Source organism: Pinus tabuliformis, chromosome 3_1 (assembly GCF_031772625.1).
Source record: "Pinus tabuliformis cultivar Carrire ecotype Pingquan chromosome 3_1, CPIR1, whole genome shotgun sequence".
In the NCBI taxonomy this organism is placed as follows: Eukaryota; Viridiplantae; Streptophyta; class Pinopsida; order Pinales; family Pinaceae; genus Pinus; species Pinus tabuliformis.
The window spans coordinates 929,195,519-929,218,196 of NC_142301.1; positions in this window are offsets into that span (position 1 = coordinate 929,195,519).

The window sequence follows — 22,678 nt, forward strand, 5'->3', positions numbered from 1 at the left end:
AAAAAGAAATAACTTGATCACAAAGCTTATTGTCCATCTCAATGATAAATGCCTAGTGTTCTACTTGCCCATTGTCCACGACTGCATAGATACGAGGAATACTCTGACCTACATCTCCAATAGTATGTAACTCCTGCGCATTGTATATCTAGGGTCTACCACCCTGATTCTATGGAAAATATCTCCTGCGATGGTATTTTCCACAAGTCCAACACTCGATGGGTTTCCATCCTCCATCCTTGTTCTACTCTTCAACTCGATGTCCTTATCCTCTAACCTACAATATTGGTTGATCAACAAAATGAATTTGTAGGGGATTGACATCTCTTATTATGGGGGGCCAATGGAAATATTGTCCATGTTTCCTAGTGCACTTCTAGCGATGCTTGTATTGTCTTCATTATCTCTCTAAGCCTAGAGGTTTTTCAATTGTTGGCACACCCATTCCATTTCGTCCTCCTTTTGGCAAATTCTATTTTGTTGCTTCTTCCCTTGTTCTAATAGGAAAACCATTAGATGTTGAAGTTCTAGGATTTTTGTATACTAATCCAGAGGCAAATGACGAAATTTTTGACATTGATGAGCCATTCTTGTTTGTTGTTAAATTCATTGACCAATGTTCAATGTTGGAAGGGAAAGAATGGACATCACGAGCAAAGTGTTTGAAGAATAAGTTTCACTACAGGCTACTAGAACGTCTACTAGCCAACGTTCTCTCATCCCAGGAAGCAATTTGGGTGTAAAGAACAATGGAATGCTCTAGATGTCTTCCTTCTTAACTAATTTTTTCATTTTTGATCCTTCTGAAGTACCTGTGATTTACTATAAGATCAATTTCGAAATTGCAGAGTGTTTGGTTGTCACCTTCCAGATTGAAAGTTCAGTTGACCTTGCAATCCACACAATTTTTCCACTTTTGAGGAGACACTAAGGCCTAGATATTAGATTAGTCCTCAAATATATAGATAAATAATAAGGCACTCTCCAAAAAATAATCAATTGCTAAAATGAGGAATTGAAACAATAGACAAGGGAGGACTCTCAACAATGACTTGCTCCTATGATAATCCACAGAAATAGAAAGGTGTCGCGTGTTGATTATGTTTCTTGAGCTCAACATTCATGAGATAAATCTACAAATATTTCTATTCCCATGAATTTATAGTTTATTTCGTGATCATTTCTATTGAATTACACATGTTGAAACACATCTGAAGAGGTATAAAGCACTAGTTTAAAGAACCGGATTTGATACTACAAACATACAATACATAAATGGAGTTGATCTATGTGGATAATGTCCGTGTTCCTTCAAGCGAGAGGATTGGTGATGTACAACACCTAGATCACACTTCGAGTTGGAGCCAAAGTGCTTATGCTGGCAGTAGTCGAGGAGAGGCAATTGATACTAGCATTTTATTGTTGCCTCTTTGTCCTTGTAATTTATGATGGTTGGTTATTTCACTTTAAGATGGGCATTTTTGATTGAATGACTCTTAGTCCTAGTTCATTCACTACTTATTTGATGGAGAGGGGGGATTTGAATTTGATTGGGGCTCATCATGGGATAACCATGTAGTTGGTGGAGCCATTGACTTCATATTATCTTTCTTCTAGTTGACATCCTCTAATGGCATAAAGATCAACTTCCTTATTTTGGTTATGCAAGATATGAAAGAAGGACTTGTGAGAAAGTGTGTCAAGGATGCCAAATATTCTTTGGAGTAGAGAAATCTAGTTTTTATTAGGAAATGATTTGTATCGTAGGAGTCGAATGATGATCAGAGAGTCCCCCAAAATGGCTATTGAGGAAATATCTTTCTCTTTAGCTAGCTGAAGCCTAAGAAAAAGACAATACATCTCTGCAAGATTGATCCAGATTTAAATAGGAACGCAATAAAATATAGAGATAACCATAAAGATAGATATGCAGCGGAAATAATACTTCATTTCATTAATGGAAAATACTGATATATGCTTACAAATAGAAATAGAAATAACCCAGCTAGGGAGATGGTAGCTTATCTCTGAGAAGAGATGTGTCGGCTACATGCCTCTGAACTATTCCGAACTGTCTTTACAATGAGGCTCGAAGGCCTATTTATTATTGAGAAACAATGAAAAACCCTTCACATTCCAAAACCTAACCTTAGAAGATGAAACGCCAAATTGTGGGCCTCGTTTTGGGGTGAGTTGGACAGCCAACTTCCCGGGGTCGCGAATTGGTCATATTATCTCCGTTTGACGCGCATGATAGCCCATTGGAAAGATCTCTTCAAGGAATACGATGGAAAAGATGATTTTTATCAAAAAAAATGTTGGCAGTAGATTTCCCAAAAAATGTCGTTTATGGCCTCAAAACGACTCCGGAAGTTCAGGACCCGAAAAACTACTAAAAATAATAAGTTGTGCTACAATTAAGGAAACTGAAAATGCTAAGAGAAACAATGGTGGGGGTCCAGGTGGACTTGGCAGGTGGCCACCAAGATCCACCTGGATCATTCCTCCCCCCTTAGGAAGCAATGGTCCCCATTGCGTTGAGTTCCTCCATGAGATGAGGAAACTTTTGCTGAACTTGGTCGTTGGTGAGCCACTTGCCCTGGTGAAGGAGTTGGCCTGCTTTGACAACTCGATATAGTTGGATATTCTGTTGGATAGTGTTCTTGACCTATGTGTCCATGATCCGATCAGTTGTAGCTTGTTCCATGCAATCTGCATTTAATTCTGTGCGTGTGAGTTGTTCTGCAATGTCGAATGTGTCTAGCAATGGTGGAAAGTATTGCCGAAGGCGGTCCACATTGAACACTGGGTGTAGGCCAAGGAATGGGGAAATGTTAAGCTCAAATGCATTGTCTCCCATAGCCTTAATAATGGTGTAAGGACCATATCGGAGTGGTCTCAGTTTCCGATAGGCTCCAGTAAGGCGTTCCTTTTGCAAATGCAACCAGACTTTGTCACCCACTTGAAACTTGTGTGGCACCCGATGTTGATCATGTCGCTGCTTGTACTTGGCATTTGATTTTTCCATAATGTCATGGACCTACTGGTGAATATGTTGGATGTGCTCAATGAAGCTGGTTGCCTTATCTGTTTCGGACTGGACATGAGCTGAATTTGTGTGAGTAGCTGCAAGTGGCATGGCCACATCAATGGGGCATAGTGGCTGGAATCTGAGGCCCACTTGAAAAGAGCTGTGGCCCATCGAGCTATGAAGAGCTCGGTTGTAGCTGTGCTGAACATAGGGGAGGCTCTCGTCCCATGTGTGTGTATGCTTTGAGTTGTACATGCACAGAATGTGTACAATCATCCGATTGACAACCTGTGTTTGGCCATCCATTTGAGGATGGAAGGCTGTGGACTTAGTGATTTTGGTGTCCAGCATTGACCAGAGATTGGACCAAAATGTACTGAGGAACCGACTGTCCCGATCTGAGATGATAGACTGTGGGATCCCAAAGTGCACCCAAACTCATTCAAAGAAGAGTTTAGCAGTGGCTTCTACTGTGATATTCTTCTTGCAGGCCGCCATAATGGCCATCTTCGAGAACCTGTCGACGACCACAAAAACACAATCATTTCCATTCTTAGTGGAAGGAAGGCCTGACATGTAATCCATGGAGATGGATTCCCAAGGTCGACTAGGGGTAGGCAACGGGGTATAGAGGCCTTGCTTCTCGATGGTTGGTTTAGCAATGGCACAGGCAGTACATGATCTGATGTATTTCCCGACATCCTGGCGAAGATTTGGCCAATAATTTTGCAGTACTACCACTGTTTTCTCGACCCCAAAATGCCCAGCAGCCCGACTGTAGTGTGCTTCCCAAATCATCTTGGCACGCTTGCTTGAAGGAACACAAAGGTGACCCAGGTGGCATAACAGGGCATCTTGGAGATGAAAATCTGGAACATGCCGACCCCCCAAGAGTGTCTGGTATGTGTGGCCAAATTTTGGGTCGCTTTTGTAGAGAAGTGGCTAATCAGAAGTCTCATGCCCACAAGAGTTGAGCACGGTGGTTAACGCCATGATGTGGTCGACTCAGGCAATATGCAACATTATTGGTGATGTCATTCTTATACTTGATATTCAAATGGAACTGTTGTAGATATGTACACCACTTCTGATGGCGACCATTCTGCAATTTCCCTTGGGTCTGTATGAACTGCAGGGGTCGATGGTCTGTGTGGATGACCGTTTCCTTCCCCAAAATGTAATGCTTCCATTGTCGGTAGGCCTGCACAATGGAATACATCTCTTTATCATAAGTGGGATACTTCTGGACTGTGTCTGAAAGTGTTTCACTGTGATATGCCACTGGATTCCCATGTTGAGTAAGGACTGCCCCAATAGCATAGTCAGAGGCATCTGTCTCGACCTCAAATGGTTGTTGTAAATCTGGTAACGCGAGCACTGGTGCCGTGCAGAGGCGATCTCTCAACTCTCTGAATGCCTTCTGTTGAGAAGTAGACCAGAAGAATTTCACTTTCGCTCCTCCCTTGGTGACTTGACTCAAGGGCCAAGTGATATGAGAAAACCCCAACACGAACCTGCGGTAGAAGTTGGGAAGACCTAGAAAGCTGCGGAGCTCCATGAGAGTGGTTAGAGATGGCCAATCCCAAATGACTTGGACCTTGGCCAGATCTACATGCACCCCCTGTTCATCAATAATGTATCCAAGATACTAAACCTGGGTCATGCCAAAAGTGCATTTCTCCAAATTGGCACATAGCTTGTGTTGCCGCAGTGTTTGAAGAACCTGTCGGATCTGGTGGAGGTGCTCTTCCCAACTCTGGATGAAGATCAGAATGTCATCTAAGTATACCACTACAAATGAGTTGGTGAATGGCTACAAGATGTCATCCATTAGCCTCATGAAGGTTGCAGGAGCATTCGTCAATCCGAAAGGCATAACCAACCATTCGAAGAGGCCCTCCTTGGCTTTGAAGGCAGTCTTCCACACATCAAAGGGTTCGATTGGTACCTGGTGATATCCTGACTTCAGATCGATCTTGATGAAATATTTTTCCCCCCTTTAGTTGGTCCAAGAGGTCATCAATCTGCAGGATCGGGTACCTATTACGGATAGTGATCTTGTTCAGCGCCCTATAGTCAATACAGAGTCTCCAAGTCCCATCCTTCTTCTGTACCAACACGATCAGGCTCCCACAAGGTGATGAACTCAGATGGATGTGACCTTTCTGCAACAGCTCCTGAATCTGCCTCTTGATTTCATCGTTCTCCAAAACGAAGCGCCGATAAATTGGTCCATTGGGTAGCGACGCACCTGGGGTCAGATTGATGGAGTGCTTGACTTGACAGTGCAGAGGAACCCTGCGAGGGAGGTGAAGATGTCCTCATACTCCTTCACGACCTTATCCATCTGTAGTTGTCGTGTGGAGGGGTCTTGTCTGGAGGCCATGGCTACCATCTTCTTCTTTCCTTGCGGGCGTATCATCAGGAAAACAAATTTCCCAGTCTTGGAAATGAGCTTACTGCATTGTTTTGCAGTAATCAAAGAGATGGCGGTAGGCGGTGCTACCTCTGGTATCCTGTACAACTTATTTCCCAATGTAACAATAACAGCACGGGGCCTTGATTCATACACAACATGTCACTTCCACAAGTATGGTTGTCCTAATAATACATCACAAAATTCAAGGGGAGCAATGTCACACAATACCTCATCCTTGAAGGGCTTGATGTTGTATAGAAGGCGACACTGCTGGCTCACCCAAAGATCTCGTCCTTGGTGAAGCCACCCGATGGTGTATGGTTGTGGATGTGCTATGGTCGGCAAGCCCAACCGCTTCATGACCTCTGCCGAAATGAGGTTCTTTTGGCTCCCTCTATCGACAATGAACTGTAGCGGGGAGCCCTTTACCCACATCTGGGAATGGAAGAGACGCTCCTCCTCTTCTGGATCTTTGGGTTCATTTTTCTGGATCTTTGTGGTAGCAACAATGGCATTGGAATTCGTGTCAATGATCTGCTTCCCTTTGTCATCCCCCTTGTTGGGTTCTGACTCAGAGTCAGAACATGCATCTGATTCTGGAACCTTTAGTTCAGCCACGAGTGACTGCTTGGCTCGACACTCACTAGTGTTGTGAGTGGAGCTCTTATGTAACTCACACCATTTTCCCGTGTCCTTTTTCATCTTCGCGGCATTGTTCTTTGCCTACAGCTTTGACAGGTTGTCTTGGGCTGCCCTGCCTTGGCTTTGTCCTTTGTTCTGTGTTTTAGGGGCACCTTTCCCTTGCTTCAGATTCGCAGATCCAAAGTCTCGCTTCTTTTGTTTAAACTTCGGCTCGACCTTGACGGCATATCGGTACGCTGTGCCAAGCGAGGAGATGTTCAGGAATTTTATTTCTTCATGGATGTACTTGTGCAGGCAGCCGTGGTATTTGAGTATCAAATGCTGCTCCATATCCTTGATACCCAACTTTGTGCGAAGGGTATGGAAAATATTGGTGAACTTCGACACATCTTGGTCCCTTCCCTACCGCAACGTGGTCCATTTTATGTATTCATCCTCATAGCTTCCGACAGGGTAGTAATGCTCCCTGATGGCATCCCAGAATGAATTCCAGGTGAGTGCAGCTGAAAATAGTGAGCCAGTATTTTCATCCTTCTGCTTGCAGTAGGTTTCCCACCAGTCCTTGACGTGGGGGGCTACTTTGAGAAGAGCGAAAACAATCTTTTCCCGACTTGAAAATTCATGAACAGAAAAATAACCCTCCAGCAGATTTAACCATTTATCTACAGCATCTGCGTCTATCTGACCCTCAAATATGGGGCTTTCAAAATTCACTTGTACCTTAAAGGGCGTGGCATTTCCAGAGTAGCTGCTGGAAGCCGATACGTCGCTTCTGGGTAGCCGCTAAAGGATTTGGGCAAAACTGTCCATCATCGCGTTCCGTTGTCGCTCGAGGGCTTCTTCGAGCAAGATTTTGATAGGATCTCCTGCCCCCTCGTCTTTCTTCTCATCCGCCATAGGAGGCCGTCGGGATCTACGAGGCTGGTCTCGCAAAGGTTCGACCAGTTCAAGCCCTAACTCCTTATATCCCGACCTCATTGGGGACATGCAAAGAAAAACAGAGAAAAAGCAGACCGCTCTGATACCACTGATATGGATTTAAATAGGAACGCAATAAAATATAGAGATAACCATAAAGACAGATATGCAGCGGAAATAATATTTCATTTCATTAATGGAAAATACTGATATATGCTTACAAATAGAAATAGAAATAACCCAGCTAGGGTGATGGTAGCTTATCTCTAAGAAGAGATGTGTCGGCTACATGACTCTGAATTGTTCCGAACTGTCTTTACAATGAGGCTCGAAGGCCTATTTATTATTGAGAAACAATGATAAACCCTTCACATTCCAAAACCTAACCCTAGAAGATGAAACGCCAAATTGTGGGCCCCGTTTTGGGGTGAGTTGGACAGCAAACTTCCCGGGGTCGCGAATTGGTCGTATTATCTCCGTCTGATGCGCATGATAGCCCATTGGAAAGATGCCTCCGAGGACTACGACGGAAAAGACAATTTTTATCAGAAAAATCGTTGGCGGTAGATTTCCCAAAAAATGTCGTTTAGGGCCTCAAAACGGCTCCGGAAGTTTAGGACCCGAAAAACTACTAAAAATAGTAAGTTGTGCTACAATTAAGGAAACTGAAAATGCTGAGAGAAGCAATGGTGTGGGTCCAGGTGGACTTGGCAGGTGGCCACCAAGATCCATCTGGATCAAAGATCATTTGATCTATGTCCCAATCCCATGCAAACTTTATTTTTGTTTCTCCTTCGGGATTGTTAAGAATACCTCCCCCTCTTTCTATCCCTTTTAATAATGCAAGTTTAAATTAATTTTCTTTGAAAGTTTTAGGAAACTAATTTGGGTCTCACTCGTATAAAATTTAGCAATTGGAACAAATTTTATTTTATTTTGGAGTCTATCTATTATGGTTTCATTTTTAACTCTTATAGAATAGTTAGTATGCTAAAAAATTATCTAATTTTTTTTAGTTATTTTGTATTACCATTGTAGTTTAATTATAAATTTTTAAAATGTGATGTATTTATAGGAATGTTAAGTGTCTCAATGGGATATATTGTAAGTAAATCATCTTTCAAATATTATTTTGGTTATTAGTTTGTTTTAAAATTTATTCGTTATAAGTATTAGATTTAGTTATTAACAATAATTAGTCCCCATTATGAGATTACGAAGAGTATATATTCTTAATTTGTCTATTTATTTGTCCATAAATTACTAGATTTAGTTAGTTATCAACAATAATTATACCAATAGACATGCCTATTTCAAAAACTGTGTTTCAAATTTTAATTTAACAAGCAATTTCACCACTCCCCGATGGGGGTGAGTACTAAGAATAATGTGGTTGTCTAGCCTCATGAGGAGTGACAAATAGGTCGTTTGGGAGGGTCATACCTCCCTATCACCTCTCCATATACAGTGGAGAGAATGGTGTACAGGGACATTCGATTTGAAGCATGTGAGTAATCAAGGTGCGTAAGTTAGTGGAAGTTTTGATGAGTTGATAGGCAGGATGAGGGAGGAGCCGGGAATTCATTTCGGTGCTCAGGTCTAGTGGTGGAGCTACACCTAGTTTCCTACTCGACGATAGAAGCGGTGTTGGAGGCATGGCAGAATTCGTGGTTTATGTATTTTCGTCGAGGAATTGCAGTTTGTTGCATATAGGAGAGTCCAACTCCTGGTTTTTCTTGAGCCTTACAGGGCGGGACTGGGTTGGTAATCATTAGGGGAAGGCAAATGTTATTTTTGGTTTATTTAGGGAAAGCAACATCTTTGCAAAAGATGGAAATTCCATGGTGAGGTCGTTGATCAGGAGGCGCCAAGCTTCTAGAGAACTGTCGACCTCCACGTATCCGGCTCTGTACAGTGGAGAGACTAGTGTGGCAAGAATAACAAAGGTGGTGCTAGTGACAATGATCGAGCTGACTCCCTAGGCTTCAAGCACATAGCCCTAGCTCTTGGGTGTACTGATGAGCAAAGTGAAGATGCTTCCATCACGCAATGGATTATGCGTGGCTCTGGGAGGCTGGTTTGGTGGTTGGGAGGCTAGTAATTCAGGTCATCTAACGGGGCCACACTCTTGGTTGTTGTGGGAGCACTTGGACAGTGGCTAATGTGCCCCATTCCTTGACACGAGCAGGCTATCCTTTCGAAAAAACCAAGGAAGGGGAGGGAGGAAGCCCTCACATTGGAAACCATGGTGGATGGAAGCATGAGAAATTGGATGGAAATGGCTCAGGGTGCAAGTTCTAGAGTGTATGGAGTGCGAAGTAGTGGAACCTACAGAGGATGGCATCTGACTGCTCGAGGAGGAGGCAGAGGTCGGGGATAGGTGAATCAGCATGGTGGTAGTGGCAACACAAACACATCTTGCACTGAAAGTATCTCTCGGATGCTTTGCTCAAAGCGATGACTGCGATGAAGCCCCTGACCCACAGGGATTGCATCATTATTTCTTGGAAAATTGTTGTGGCCGAATTCAATCCTTGATGGACTAGGTAGATGTGGCCGAGTGACTTAATCAGGAAAACAATGAGGAGCTGATGGAAACTATGGAATGCATGCATTACTTACAGTGCCAGGCCAAGGAGCCAGTGGTGGTAGTCTGGCAAAGACAAAACCATCTATTGAAGAAAGTGGAAAAGGTAGAGGTTTGGATGGCACACTTCGAAGAGCACATTCAATGAAAGTTTCGTCCTCTACCTTCTCCAAGAAATTATCTGGATAACACATCTTCTATAATATTAGATGATTAGTATATCCTCTGGTTTTCTTTACATTTTATTTGTCTATTGGATCCTATGGAACTCTCGTTTTTGAACACTATTGCTAGCATTGTTTTTGTATTTTTTCCAGCTTCTGCATACTTTCATCAACAAACCTGGTCGGGGTGAGACCACATGTTTTTTTGAAGCATTAGATGCATATATTTATTTTTTAATGAATAGAATGTTGACTTTCAAAAACAAAAACAAAAAACCTAGTTACACCACATGTTGCAAAGGAAATGTTGTAAGGGTGTAGCATAGGAAACAATAACATATAAGAAGTAAATTTTTTATGCAAAGTTGTTTCTGTACTGGATTTTATTTTTTTTAATATGTTATGTTTTAATTCCAACTAGGCCAATTTTCCATAATATGTTCTACAACTTGTGGATCCCCAAATTATATCGCACTAGAGGTATACAAATGAAATCCTTCCTCTGAATTATTTGGAAACTATATGAGAATTACATCATAGGTCTTTCATTATATATGAGAGTTACATTATATTATTATGGTTTGCAGGTAATTGTTAGCCAGAATTATCATGGAGAAGCTGGAAACATTTGGTTTGTCTCCTTTTGAATATTATAATATTATCGACTAATACCGTAAGGTATATTATAGGCTTTCAAAATTCATGGCTAGTCCAACAAATAATTTTACATGCAATGATCTTTGACTTATCTGGGTTCTTTCATAAGAAGGTATGTTTTCAGATGTCCATTATTTTTTATTTTTTTCTTAGGTAAATGTCTCCAATTAGTGAGAAATTTAAGAGATGACATATTTTAGATAATACATAGTTTATTAAAAAACTTAAATAATGCTTTTTTTACTTAAAAAAGTCTCAAGTAAATTTAGGGGGATTTTCCATTATTTACGAGATTGTATTCATTGGAAAATTTTAATCTTCAACATTTGGTTCAACCTCATTTATTTTATGTCAAAATAATGTAATATGTGTCTCACCATGTCTTGCTAATCTATAAAATTTCTTATTTCGTAATGTATTCAAACCATTAACTCCAATTTTAAAGTGGAGAATGCTCGTAAAAATAAGAAGAGGTTTGGTTGCGGACTTTCGGCCTAGGAGACAATAGAAGAAATAGATGATGTTGCTAAGAGTCTATGCTTGTTAGTAGAAAGAGTAAATGATTGCAAGGTTGGTATACAATTTATGTTAGTATACAATTTATGGATACATAATCCTCCACATTTTTCTAAAATATAATTGTGAAACAATATCAAGGCACATATATTTATTTAATGAAACAAAAAGAATGGAACTATAATTTTACTATAAAAAAATTGGATGTTTTTCATTTCTTTTTAGATACAGGTGTTTGTAAAATATTTAGATACCACTATAGTATAAAGAGCATATATTAGCAAGCATGTTTACATCTATATGCATGTGTATAAATTAGAAGATCATGCAAGTAAATGTTTGGAGTATTAATTGTATAAATCAAGAATTAGATAGATAAATTGAGTTTGTAATGTTTGTATGTTCTAGTTATAAATTAAATTAATTATAAAATAAATTATTTAGAGAGACTAGCATTGGAAACACACTACAAACGGGGGAGGAGATATATTATTTGATTGAAGTTGAAGTGTATTGGGAATATAATATAATATTCTCACATTAGTGCCAAATTTAGTAAAATGTTAAGGATTTTTAATGGATTTCATGTTAAAATTAAACGAGGATTTGAACTAATTTTAGGTATATTAGTGTTATAACTAATAAAAATTAAGAAGACATTCCAACTGAATAATAACAACTTTATCCATAGATATTGGATACACCAAACAAAGAAGAAACATGTATTTTAGTTATGTGTCCCTCTTTTGTATTGAATTTCCATGGTCGACAAAGAAAACAAGAAAAAATACACAGATATAGATTATGGGCAATCATTCACATTGCGATCAACAATTTAAGAGATAACAAGCAAATGCAAAATTTCATAATTCCTTTACAGATTTTCTTACAGCCAAGATCCATAATGAAAGAGAACATTAGAGTATGTGTTTAATTCAGAGCACTTGGGTGACCTCCACAAAGACAATAATGATAAACAAAATTAAATTCTCTTGTCGATACATAATTTAGATTCCGTGGGTATAGATAAGGAATTCTCTAACATGGCATTAGATTTAATTTGGTCATTAAACGATACAAATACACTAGTGATGGCCAATTTGGATCAACCCTTCTAATAGAAAAAAATGTGCCAAACTGCTCTCTATTAATCAAGCACAATAACAACCTCCATATACCTCAAAATATCACAAGAAATAACATCCCACTTTGTCTGTAGATCTCAATAGAATCCTTAAAGAACTGAATTTGAATATGTTGTTATTATCACTTCAGAAATATTCATATGTATGCTAGTATCATGCTTCTCTAACATTAGACTTCAAACAAGGTTAGCACAGAAAACCATAACAAGGAAAGAAGCAAAGGGAACAAGGGAAATGAATAGAGATCTTAGACCACCTAAAAGATGTTGAGCACCAAAAAATGAGGAATAAACATACAACCATTCAACTGCATCCTCTGTCTCTACTATACCATTAGATTTTGATCACACAACCCATTCTTGCTCTCTCTACCAACCCTTACAACATTACCTACCCACTTTAGTTATTATTATTAACAACATGACAAGGATTTTCTTCTCTTTCAAAAACTATACCATTTGGGTACTAATTCCCTCCATTTTTGTGCAATCCATACTTGATCCCAGCTCTTCTCTTCATCAATCTCATCCATTCAGAACCCTTCGGATATTTATGTATATCAGAACTTGCAACCATAGAGCAATAAATGAATGAAATGTGCTTATGGTTACATGGAGAAGAACTTCCAACATTTATGGATTTTCTTACTACCAAGAACCATTGATGAAAGAGAAAATTATAGTATATATTTAATTCAGAGAACATGGGTGGCCTCCACCCTGTTATCTAGTGGTCTCTCAAAAAACAATTCATCAAAAATTTGTGTATGAACAAATTTCATAACATTTTTCTTAATATAAATCCAAGGGATCGGTGGACAGTTAAGTAGGAGTCAATGGGGGATCCAATGCATTAGATGTAGTCAATTGAAAATTAAGTAGTAGTTGGTGGATACATATTATGGCCAAAGAAAATTTAATCATCTAAGATTCAATCAAACTATGCCCAATAGTGTAGAGTGGAAGCCTGGGAGAGTTCTTCCTAGAGGAAGGTTTCATGGCATAATTATCAATAATTATTAAGTGGATGGCATAGATTTAACCTCCATAAAATATGCCAAAATATTCATAGTAGCGTTCACAAATAAATGGTTCATATTTATCTATAATTCGTTTATGTTCTTTTAATTAATTTATCTCAAGTTAATTAAATTAAAATAACATCAACATCTGTCACATTGGGCATGTGGTATTGATAAACCATGGTTTTGTAACAAAATCTAATATCCATGGTAAAGTTGGGATGAATCTCTATAGTAAAGAATATTGTTTAACTCATATAATAATTCTTTCTTATAATTAATAATAATAATATTTTTTTTGTAATTCAAAGTGATTTTATTAGTAAGAAAGAGAACATAAGTAATTACATTTTCTAAAAATGCTATTGGCCTGACTCTTACCAGATTTATTGGCCAATATGTAGATCCCAAATAAATATCTGATTTCCAAAATAGCCTAACAAACCAAAACTCAAACAGCCAAACATACCAAAAGATATTCAAAACAAAATACATCGAAGAACCATTAAGAAAATTAGAATAGTTGACCAAAGTAGGATTATCTAAACTAGAAATTGGAGATGGACGAGGTTTGAAGTCACAATGGACATGCTTTTCCATAATGGCCATCCTTCCTTCAAGGTGTTTCAACCTCTCTTGTATGCCCATTTCTTCTATGAATGTTTTCCAAGTGGTCTTACATGTGCCATTGGTTATGTTGAAGGTCATTCATGAAACTAATAATCGCATTTTGATCCTGATGTTGATTCCCACTAAACTGTTCCAAAAGACAAGTTATAAGATAGAGCTGACTATTGGGAGTCTCGAGAGAAGGGGCCTGAACCACACTTGCCAATGGTTGGTGTGGTTGGGGATCGAACACCTCACCATGGTCATAGTCTCCCAACTTGGATTTGTTGAGTTGGCCAAGGTCCCCTACCCCCCTTCTCAACTGCCCATGGTGGCGTGGCATACCAACCTGATAAAAAACTAAACTAACCCGACTCGTAACCATTTCATAGGTGGCCCCTTGAATTCTATTAGTAATAAATCCAACACATAATTTTAGGTATTCAAATAGAAATAATGTTTGTGGGAAGTAGTCTAGGATAATTGGCTAGCACCGGAGGAAAATGAGAGAACCCACCCACTAATACCACATACCCCCAACAACTAGTAGCAACAATTAAACCATGTGCACCTAGAATTTAAGCTAGGTTGCAAGCTTCACACCCCTGGATTTGACCCCAGGTCTCTTTATCTGACACCAAGAAAGTAAAAACACTAAATTTTCCTAGAATTGAGTAAATCATCTACCTGAAACACTCATAACATATTTTCCTTGAGAAATCCCACCCCTAGTAAGAATTGTTGGAATTATGATGTATGTATTGTACTTGATGGCAACCCACTTATAGTAGAACAACTCACTTGTATATGGTACCTTGATGAATATATAAAAGGGATATCAGATGTGACAAAATGCATGACAATAGTGTTTACAGATGTGATGAAATGCAAGGTATCTTCAAGGAATCAATTCAGAAGGCAACTCGCTCAGATGAAAGTATAGCAGGTAAACAGAAAAGATTAGTCTTCACAGAATGAAGAAAAAGACGTATACGCAGGTTCACCATTGACCAAGTTACGTATACACACAGGTTCACTGTATACAAGCCGCGTATACGTACACACACACATTCATAGAAGGAAAAGAGCGTATACCTTGGAAAACTAAATTTTTGGTTGAAAGTATTTGGTCCATGCTATTTTGATCCATGGTATTGGTCCAACGTATCCGGTTCGAGGTATTGACCCCAGGTAGTTGGTCCAATTCCTAAGTGGTTCTGGTCCATGGTATTGAGAAAGGCCTAACATTATAAAAGGAGGAGAAGATCATTAGGCCAAAGTGTGCAAGTATCGAATATCTGATGAAGTGTGAGATCTAATATGCAGGTTATTGGCTTATGTTGCTGTGCTTGATCTGAACCAAGGATGAACCTTAGCGTCTGATGAAGGATAATATCTAATGATGTACAAAGATCTCAAGGCTTGAAGTAAATTATCTTTATATGGTTTGATCATTTATCTGAATAATTGACACATTTTGTAGTCTATAAATATGATGATCTGGGTATGACTGAAGTTTGGAATAGTTGTAATGTTTAAATCATCATTTATAGATCTGTACGTAGGTTCACTTTAGAAAAAGAGTGTATACATGCTAGTTATGCATATCAAAGCAGTGTATACATCATAAATTTGATTTTCAGATCTGTACGTTGGTTCACCTTGAGGAAACTGCATATGCAGGCGAGTTCGACACATGAAAGTAGCGTATACCTTATAAAATATGTTTTAGTTGCTTCTGTTTACTATTGTAGTGTTCTGTGTTCTAGCTTCGGTTCTGGTTACTACATTCTGGTAACAAAATTCTGAATGATCAGACTGATGGAGTGATTGATAGATTTGGTTGTGGTGGATTCAAAAGGAGATTAGTTGATGCAGATATATTTTATGATTGATTGATGTAATTGATGGATCCAGTTTGAAAATTTATGAAAAGTGGTCCCTGGAAGAAAAGAGAAGGTCATAGCCTTCTGTAGGTCTGCACCTACGTACTAGTAAACATATTAGCTAGTACAAGAGCTAGGGGGTTGTAGCTCCCTTCCAGTAGAAGGTGGAGAAAGAGTGAAGGTTGTACTCTTCTGCAAGTAGAAGCTTGCGTACTGGTATAAGGTTGCACCAGTGCAAAAATTGTAAATAGAATTCTCTTATTATTAAAAGAAGACAGAGATGATTGCAGCAGGTGGTTTTCAACCACATTGGGTTTCCACCTTATATCTTGGTGTTCATATGTGTGATGATTTATTCTGTTTTCACTGCATTGTCTAATCAATTCCTGATATAGTGGTTAAAGTTCAATGCAGGATAATTTGGGTAAATCAAAAGATCTTTGCATATACACTAGTTGCATTAAGTATAGTTGCCTATACACGCTAGTTCAATAAGCTGAAGTAGCGTATACAAATCAATTTTGGAAATTAAATTATTGATCTGATAATACTGATTCACCCCCTCTCTTAGTATTATTTCCAACAATTGGTATCGGAGCAGGTCCTTCAGAAGAAGCTTGATCGCTTGAAGGTATATCCATCATCATGAGTAATCAAGAAAGCGAGGGATCCATCCGACCACCAATCTTTGATGGAGGCAACTTTGTTTATTGGAAGGTAAGAACCACATCCTATCTTCAATCTCTTGGAATAGATGTCTGGGAAATCTTGGAAGGAGGATATACATTTCCATCAGCAATTCCTACAGATACAGCAGGTAAAAAGCAATATGAAACCAATGCCAAGGTTGTCAATATATTATTGGGAAGTCCATCACAATCATAGTTTGTCAAAGTTATGCAGCTCAAATCAGCCAAAGAAATATCGGACAAAATTGTTCTAATCTATGAAGGAGACTCTCAGGTAAAACGTGCTAAACTACAAACTCTCAGAATTCAATATGAAACTCTCAAGATGTACAATGATGAAATTATAGCTAGTTACTTCTTACGTATAGATGAGATTATTAACTGCATGAAGAATCTCGGTGAAGAGATAAAATAAGTTACCTTAGTTGAAAAAGTTTTAAGATCCTTATCTGTTAAATTTGAATCAAAAGTATCTTCCATAGAAGAAACACAAGATCTACAGACTATTACTATGACACAGCTTCACAGAATCTTAACTGCCTTTGAGATGAGGAAAGGAGGTCCGTCAGATATGAGAGAAGCTACATTTAAAGCTTCAGCAAAAGGAAAAGAAGAACTCAATGAATCGGGACATATTTCAGAAGATGAAGAGGATGCAAAATTTTGTCAAGAAACCTCAACTGGGTACTGGAAGATTCAGAGGTAAACTACCTTTCAAATGTTTTGCCTGTGGTAGAGTCGGTCATTATGCTACCAAATGTCCTCATAAAGATAAATATGATAAAGGGAAGGAATTTGCAAACTGGAATAGAAAACAAAGTGTAAGTAAAATGAGCTACTATACTCATGAAGATAGTGATGGTTTATCAAATAATGATGAAGATGAAAATAACAATGACTATAGACTTCTGATGGTTTATGAATATGATGATTTTTTAGATGCTTTAGATGAAGATGATCTTTTTGAAGAAATATCTAAACTCAAAATCTGTTTAGAAGAAAAGAATATGATTATAGATACCTTGACATACCAACTTGCTGAAAGAAAAAAGCACAATGAAAAGGTTGAATGTGAAATTGTGGGTCTAAGAAAGGATCTTAAGAAAACAAAAGCTCTCAATATTAGATTTTCTAAAGGATTTGAAACCTTAAATGAAATTATCAAAGTGCAGCACTCTCCTCTGATAAATACAGGACTTGAATATACTGAAGAAGCATCTCAATCACAAAAGCCGTCAACTTCCACTAAAAGCTATCTTGATGCAGCAAAGAGCAGTGGACAGTTTGACAATCATTAGAAAAGTCATAAAGTAGATCACCAGGTAAATCAGGCTCAATTTACTTCAAGGATGAACAAAAGCCACAACCAAACTTAGGTAAATTATACTCAATTGGCTTCAAAGATGAATATCAATAGAAACTACAGTCACCAGGTCAGTAGATTCGATAATCGCAGGAACTTCTTTAATGGTCAATGTTTCTCATGTAATAATTTTGGACACAAAGCTACTCAATGTGTTGCTTACAAAACCACCATGACTAGAGAAGCATGAAATCAAAGGAATATGACAGGGATCAAGAAAATTTCCTATAATAACTTTTCTCTTCTTGAAAAAGAAATAGAATCCTCAATCTGTAACAACTTTGGCCATGAAGAATCCGATTGCGGGAGTAAATTTCAGAAAATATCTCAAAAGGAGCAAACTCCATTAAATCCCAAAATATGGAGAAAGAAGGAACTGCAAATAGAAAGATGTGGTATAGCCTTGTATGCAAAAGGACAAGAAAACTAGTGGTACATCGACAGTGGATGTTCAAAACTCATGACAAGTGACAAAGAAAAACTACACTCATATAATGCCTTAGAAAAAGAAAAGAGTGTCTCATTTGGAAATGACACGCCTGCTGTCATAAAAGGTAAAGGCTTTGTTTTCTTGAAAGAAAAAGTTAATTTTAGGAATGTTATGTATGTTGATGGCTTAAAGCATAACCTGTTGGGTGTTAATCAAATGTGTGATCAAGGAAATGAAGTAGTGTTTAGATAAAATGGATGTGTTGTTCGTGAGCTTGATACAGGTGAAACCATGATCAAAGGTACAAGAACTCCAAACAACCTATATATACTTAAGGAAGGACAAAAACAGTGCTATCTAAGAAAAAATGATGAAAAGTAGCTATGGCACAGAGATTGGTACATCTAAGCTTTTCTCAAATAAGAAAAGCATGCAGATTCTAGGCTGTTCATGATCTTCTAGATATCAGCATTCCTGAAAATACTATATGCAAATAATGTCAATTCGGTAAGCAAACCAGATCTCACTTCATCGAAAAGGAAGGATAAGCTAGTAAGCCTCTTGCTTGTTCATACTGATTTATGTGGACCATCAAGGAAAAAGTCACCTCGTGGAGAAGAATACTTTATGTTGTTCATTGATGATTTTTCCAGAATGTGTTGGATAGGTATTGTAAAGTATAAAGATGAAGCATTTGAAAAGTTCAAAGCCTTCAAAGCTTTGGATGAAAATGAATCAGATCGCAAAATCAAATGCCTCAGATCTGATCGAGGAGGGGAATTTACCTCACATGAATTCTTTGACTTTTGTGAACAACATGGAATAAAAATGCAGTTCTCCACCTCAAGGACTCCTTAGCAAAATGGAGTGGTAGAAAGGATGAATCGAACTGTTCAACAAATGGCTCATGCTATGCTAGATGAATCTGGAACTCCTGCAATATTCTGGGGTGAAGCTACATTACCGCCATCAATATTCTCAACCAAGCAAATATTTGAGTAAATGACACTCAAACTCCACATGAACTTTGGTATGGTAAGACTCCTACTATAAAATACTTCAAAGTTTTTGGAAGCAAATGTTACATCAAAAGGACTAATGAAAAACTTGGTAAGTTTGAACCTAGAGCAGATGAACGTATTCTTCTTGGCTACTCTTTCCTAAGTAAAGGATATAAATGTTATAATAAAAGAATTGGGAAAATTATTGAAAGTATTGATGTTGTGGTTGATGAAACATGCAAAAATCCAAAACAGATAAAAACCGAAGATTATGACAATGAAGGAGATGAGGATTATTTTCCCACATCAAATCACACTGATTCTGAAGAAGAAACCAATGAAGCACCAGAAGAAGAGATAATGATAGAAGAAAAGACTCCATCCAGGTATGTTCATAAAAATCATCTAGAAACTCAGATTTTGGGGGGGAAAGGGGCAGTTGTGCAAACAAGAAGAACCATTGCCGAAGCCTCAAGCTATTCATCATTAATATCTTCAACTGAACTACAAAATGTAAATGAGGCATGTAGAGATGAATGTTGGATCAAGGCCATGAATGAAGAACTTGAGCAAATTGAAAAGAATAATACTTGGGAATTAGTTCCTAGACCTCATGACAAGAATATCATAGGAACTAAATGGATATTTAAAATCAAGATGAACAAAAATGGAGAAGTTATTAGAAACAAGGCTAGACTAGTTTGTAAAGGATATGCTCAACAAGAAGGTATAGATTTTGAAGAAACTTTTGCACCTGTTGCTAGACTTAAAGCTATAAGAATGTTTCTTGCTCTTTCTAGTTTTCAGAAATTCAAAGTATAACAAATTGATGTACAATCTGCCTTTCTTAATGGAGACTTAGAAGAAGAAGTCTATATTGAACAACGAGAACGATTCATCCTTGGAAATGATGCAAACCTTGTATGCAAACCCAAAAAAACTTTCTATGGTCTAAAACAGGCTCCAAGGGCATGGTATTACCGTCTTGACAAATATCTTCACCAACAAGGCTTTTCAAAGGGGTCAGCAGATAGCAATCTATATACAAAGATGGAAACTGGTAAATTACTAATAATTGTTGTGTATGTTGATGATATCATTTTTGGTAGCAATGGAGAATCCATGAGTCAAAATTTTGCTTTAGTAATGCAGCAATAATTTGAAATGTCCTTGCTTGGTGAGCTTACCTATTTTCTTGCTCTACAAGTTCAACAAAATAAAGATGGCATTTTTCTCTCACAAACCAAATATCTCAAACAGATCCTAAAAAAGTATGGCATGGAAGATTCTAAACCAGTATGTACTCCAATGGTAACAGGATGCAGTCTTAGCTCAAATGATTAATCAACAGTAGTACATCAACAAACTTACAGATCCATGATTGACAGTCTACTTTATCAAACAGGTACCTGACCAGACATCATGCATGAAGTGGGAATAGTTGGAAGATTCCAAGCAAATCCAAAGGAATCACACCTTCAAGTAGTCAAAATAATTTTCAAATATCTTCAAGGAACATAGAACTTTGGCTTATGGTACCCTAGACATATAGATCTTACACTTCATGCATATAAAGATGCATACTGGGAAGGAAGTGTTGATGACATAAAAAGCACTAATGGTGGTGCATTATATATGAGTTCCAGGTTAGTGTCTTGGTTTAGCAAGAGGTAAAGTTCAATTTCATTATCTACAGCTGAAGAAAAATATGTGGCCGCTGCATCTTGCTACACACAACTACTTTGGATGATGCAAACCTTACAAGACATTCAGATCACATGTATTCCACCCATCTCCATTCTATGTGATAATACAAGTGCCATAAGTATTTCAAAGAATCTAGTCATGCACTCCAAGACCAAGCACATACCCATCAAATATCATTTTCTACATGAACAAGTGCTTGAACAAAAGGTCAAATTGGAGTATGTTCCCTCCAAAGAACAAGTTGATGGTATATTCCCTAAACCACTACCCAGAGAGACATTTGAATATCTCAGGCAAAAGTTGGGAGTAGTTTCTGCATCATCCTACTGTTAAATCCTATTTTTCAGAGATAGGTGGTTATACGTGAGTTTCATGAAGCACAGTCGCATACATGCATGATTTTCTATGGGCATAGTCGTGTATATGTTGGTTTAAAGAAAAGAAGTAGGCTAGACTCAGGAAAAAGGGGTCTGCTATGGTTCAGTCGCTTATCTACTATGTTTGATGATGGTATGGCACAGGTTCAGGGGGAGCATATGCTTCGAATAATGCATTGATTGGCATTATCTTAAAAGATCTTAGTATAGATACACATAATTATCTTGATTCAGGTGACTCTTTTGATGATGGAAATATACAAGTTTTGATGTTGTTGATAGATGCTTATGGTGCAAATAATATATGGTGTATGATAGTTGATGGCTATCATGGTCTTGTTTAGGTCTTTGGTCTAAATTTCATCTATATCTTTTAAAGACCCATGAGTCATATGATGTAATTTGTACCCCCACTATGCATGGGAAGGACGATGTAATAATTTATATTTCAGTCATGTATAAACTTTTGGTATATTCCCACTTGGTTGGGTGGATGAGTCAAATTTGGTATATCCTCACTTGGTTGGGAGATGGATGTATGTATGAGTCATTGGTGATAGGAAGGTCATTTGTGACGTATGTAGTCATGTTCTTCTTTTAGAACATCTTTTAGAAGACTTTGCTTATGCTCAGGGGAGCATGGACTCAATCATGGGAGCTCAATCAGCACACTTCAGCATATTAGAGAATTCATCATGCACTCAGGGGGAGCATGACCCTTTGCCCTTGATGTCAAAGGGGGAGAGTGACATGGTGTGGTTGTTTCCATCAAGTCCAAAGGAGGAGATTGTTGGCATTATGATGTATGTATTGTACTTGATGGTAACCCACTTGTAGCAGAACAACTCACATGTATATGGTACGTAGATGAATCTACAGAAGGGATATCAGATGTGACAGAATGCATGACAGTAGTGTTTACAGATGTGATGAAATGCAGGGCAGCTTCAAGGAATCAATTCAGAAGGCAACTCACTTAGATGAAAGTATAGCAAGTAAACAACAAAGATCAATCTTCACAAAATGAAGAAAAAGAGGTATACGTAGGTTCACCATTGACCAAGCTGCGTATACACGCAGGTTCACTATATCCAAGCCGCATATAGATACACACGCACTTTCACAGAAGGAAAATCACGTATACCTTGGAAAACTAAATTTTTTGTCCAAAGTATTTGGTCCATGGCATTTCAATCCATGGTATTGGTCCAAGGTATCAGGTCCGAGGTATTGACCCCAGGTATTTGGTCCAAGCTATTGGGCCTAAGTGGTTTTGGTCCATGGTATTGAGAAAGGCCTGAGATTATAAAAGGAGGAGAAGATCATTAGGCCAAAGTGTGCAAGCATCAAATATTTGATGAAGTGTGAGATCTAATATGCAGGTTATTGACTTATGTTGATGTGCTTGATCTGAACCAAGGATGAACCTTAGCATTTGATGAAGGATAAGATCTAATGATGTATCAGGATCTCAAGGCTTGAAGTGAATTATCTTTATGTGGTTTGATCATTTATC